Below are 4,226 nucleotides of genomic sequence, written 5' to 3' on the forward strand. Positions count from 1 at the left end.
CTTTGGGAATGTCTTGCAGGAAGTCAGCCTTGCAAGCTGAAGCTGGGAACTGCTAAGGCAGCTGCACCCTGGTCCAACCAACACAAAGCAAGAGACCCAAGAACTCAAAAGGTGAGGCTCACCGAGCCGTTTATCCCTCCACCCTTCAATTAATCCCACATGTGTTTATTGGCCAGGTTGGCACAATAAACTAACTCAGCGTGGAACATGCTCAGATCAGACCATAAACACAAACTGACATCCATAGCTCTGTCATTTTGAGGCGCGTCCTTGCTGCTGCAAACGGCGAAGTCATCAGCTGCCAGCCCACATGTTGGCAGTTCGAGGCCATGCAGAGGTGCCTCAGACGAAAGACCTGGCCGTGTGCTTCTGCAAGGCCCCTCCCTGCCTCCGAGTCCATGCCAGCTCACAGAGAGCCTGCAGGACAGAGCAGAGCTGCCCCTGGGGCTTCCGAGGTTGCCAGACTCTAAGGGAGCACACAGCCTCATCTTTCTCCCTCAGAGTGGCTGCTGGGTTTGAACTGCTGACCTTGTAATCCACTCACAATCTGACGCATTATCCACTCTGCCACCAAGGCTCCCTGAACATTACAGTCATTGAAACTGCTAAGAGCAGTTCTACTCTGCACACGTGGGGCACCATGAGTCAAAACGGTGCCATTGCCCAGAGATAACACGTTATCTACACGTACCATGTTCAATGACTTTTTTGGGGGGCCCATCTTGGTCAGAGATAAAATCGAACCCAGATCAAAGCAGAAATTCATCTGTTGCAGACAAACCTGGGAGTAAAATCACAGCATTGTCCCCAGGGATGAGAGTTATTTTTCACCATGATCTCACCAGACCTGGTAGCAGCTGGCACTCAGCATTCTAATGGCCTCCCTCCCAATCCCACTAGTTTTAAGGGAACTGCACAGTGAGCAGTGAACCTCTTCCACCGCCTCTGCCGGGACATAAACACACAGGGTACGAGCCAAGGTCAAAGCCGCAGGCCTGGTCAGAGGCCAAAACCATTGCTATCAAGCCAACTACAGCTGATGGGGGCTCTGTGTGTGAGGTGGGCTTTCCTAGGCTGTAATCTTTACGGACACAGATCACCAGCCCTGTTTGCGATAGCTCCACCAGACGGCTCATTTAGGTTAGTATTTGAGTGCAAACCGCTTGTGATACCCAAGCCATGTGGTGAGGTCCCTAAGCAGAAAATAACCCCCGCTGCGCTCTGGGCAACACAAGCACCAGTGGCCAATTCCCGGAGGGAAGGATCTCAGACAGCCAAGCCAGTGGAGCCAGCAGGTTAACTGCAGTCCCAGCCACCATCCCATGGCACAAGACCCACCCCTCTGAGCCCAATCAACAAGTGGCTGCTGTTTCCCGGCCCTGTGTTTTAGGGTGGTTTGTCACACGACAATGTGGTCAGGTGTCGCCAACAGTTCTGGCCTGACTCCTCCCAGCCCCACGTCCAGCAGGACGGAGCGCTGCCCACGCCTGGCCCACCGGACCAACCTCCCACTGTGGCCATGTGTGGGCCCGCTGTGAAGCCACTGCGGCAGTCTATCTTAGTGAGCAAGCACAATGTCCTGGTCTCTCCTGACAGCACGTCCAGAGTGCAGGACACGGAGCCTCACATCCTCACGTCCAAGGGTTCTGGCTGGACTTCTTCCAACGCGGGTCTTTTCAATCTGTGACACGTTCAATGCTCCGCACCCGTCGACCCTTCTTCAGTCTCCAACTTCCACGTGAAATGAGCTGATGGAAAAGTCCGTGGCTTGGGCCAGGAGCCCCCTCGCCTTCAGCCAGCATCTCTGCCTTACAACACCTGAAAGATCTTTGGCCACCATTGGCCAACACAATGGCGGATGGGATCAGCCTCCAACACACACATGCATGTGTGACCACCAAGAGCTATGCGCCAGGACACTCACAGTATTAGTGGCCACCAGTCCCACGCTGGGAACAAGGGTGTTCCTGGGGTAGGGGTGGGGGTGTAAAACGGGGTTGGGGGGGGCCTGCGGTGGAATACAGCGTAGCAGTGAAAATGCTGGGCCTGTGGCCAACCCTCGGGAAACATCTCATAAACATCACGGGGACTGAGCGGAACCAGACACGCTCGGGCGCTGTCTGCCGCGCCCCCTCCCTAACACAGCCCAGAGGGGGTCGGCCCGAGGCGGAGGCGGTGAGGACATCTTTGGTGGTACTGGCAGGAAGGGGGCACCAGAAGGCTTCGGGAGGGTGGGGGTGGGCACGCTGCTGGGTCTGGATCTGAGGGCTGTTTACGGACCACTGGGGGTCCCTTGGTGGAAAGCCATGGAGCTAGTTTGCGGACTCCTCTGTATACATGTTGTACTTCAAGGAAAAGTTTACTTTAAAAATGGAAATCACATTTTTTCTGGTTATCTGTTGCTGCCTCACTAACCAACTCCTAATGCGGCGGCTTAAAACCACTGTCTTTTAGCCTTTCCCATAGTCTTGGTGGGGCGGGAACTCTAGAAGGTGTGGTTGGAGGTCTCTGGAGGGGTCCCTCCTAGGTGGGGCGTAGGCAGGTGGGGGCTGGGTCAACAGCTGCACACTCACCTCAACTGCCCTTGACTGGGAAGACTCCGGCAGCCAGCCGTGGGGACAGCTCCCAGCCTCCTCCTCCTCCTCCTCCTCCTCCTGACTCTCCCCTCCCTCCTCTGCCCTTCCCTCTCTCCTCCTTTCTCCCCCTCCTGTCTCCTCGTCTAGCCTTGCAGGTTATTAGCAGCTGTACTTTAATTCATTCTTGTGACTGCTAACCCTGCACCTGCCTCACCATCCCACGGCCAGGCTGGTCCCTGTAAGCTGAGAAAGGGGGTGGTGGTCACCTCCTACTTCTTCTACTACGACTACTTGTACGACTACCACTAGTCTTCTACTACCACTACTATTGTTCTACTACCACTGCTTATTCTTCTACTACTAATTCTACTTATTCTACTACTATGACTTCTTCTACTTCTACTACTTATTCTTCTTATACAACTACTACTACTTCTACTCCTACTTATTCTGCTACTACTTCTACTACTAGTATTCTACTGCTACTAGTAGTAGTTCTTCTACTACTTTTCTTTTTCTTCTCCTCCTACTACTGATACTTATTCTACTACTAATAGTAGTACTTTTTCTACTACCACTACTTATTCTACTAGTAGTAGTAGTACTTTTTCTTCTTCTACTACTACTATTCTTTTTCTCCTCTTCCTCCTTTTTCTGCAACTACTTCTAGCTCTAGTTCTTTTTGTTGTTTATTCTTCTCCTCCTCCTCCTCCTGCCTCCTCCTCTCCCTCCTTCCCTCCCCTTCCCCACCCCCTCCCCCTCTTCTTTTCACCGTGGAAAATACTTAAACACACACCGTAAAGGATGCAGTACCACAAAGCCCCTGTGCCCACTCTTCCACCCGCACCGGCTCTTCCTTCCACGCTGCCCACTCCCCATCTCCCCGCGGGGGGTTCAGAAGCTTGGCGGAGTCACTCCTGCTGCCCCCATCTCCGCCGGCATCTCTCTCAGGAGAGGGGGCAGAGTGGCTTCCGGGTCACATCAACATGGCAGACAAAGCACGTCTGGGCCCTCCTGCCGCAGCTGCTTCCCCCACAGGTGCCGCAGGCGACTCGCGAGCACTAGAGGCAGGTGAGAAGCCGTCCTCTCTGGGGGAAATTGATTCTAGAACTTCAGGGGCGGGGGGAGAGGGGCTCCAGGATTTTCTCAAGTCAACAGTTTTGGGAAAACTATAAATTCTGTATGTCAATTCAGCAGCTGTTTTAATGCCTCAGACACCCACAGCGTCCCCTGCGGTGCCATTCTGCTGCCCCTGCCGGGTCTCCGCCTGGGCCTCGGGTCAGCACCAGCAGGGGCAGCTACTTCGATAAGCCCTGCACGGGGTGGCTAGACCCAATCCTGCCCCACCACTCACGGCGGTCTGGCTGTGGACAAGCCACGCCCTCTCTGTGGGCCTCGGTGCCTTCATTAGCAAGACGGCAATGAGACCCCAAAGTTTCCACAGCAAGCTATCCTGAGGGACCAGCAGGGACAAACCCGTGTTTCCCAAAGAGGGCGATCCGGGGGGGCTGCAGAAACAGACACTCACACCCTACCCCAGGTCGTGGGTGACCGGAGAACAAGCCTTTTAATTGCCAGGGGGTCTTGCTGAGTCCTGCTCGTAGATACTTACAGTAGGTCAAACAAGTCTGGGAGCCTCTGAGGCCGATG

The sequence above is a fragment of the Echinops telfairi genome, unplaced genomic scaffold, assembly GCF_000313985.2.
Source record: "Echinops telfairi isolate 266 unplaced genomic scaffold, ASM31398v2 ScPeMD7_2291;HRSCAF=2852, whole genome shotgun sequence".
Taxonomy (NCBI): Eukaryota; Metazoa; Chordata; class Mammalia; order Afrosoricida; family Tenrecidae; genus Echinops; species Echinops telfairi.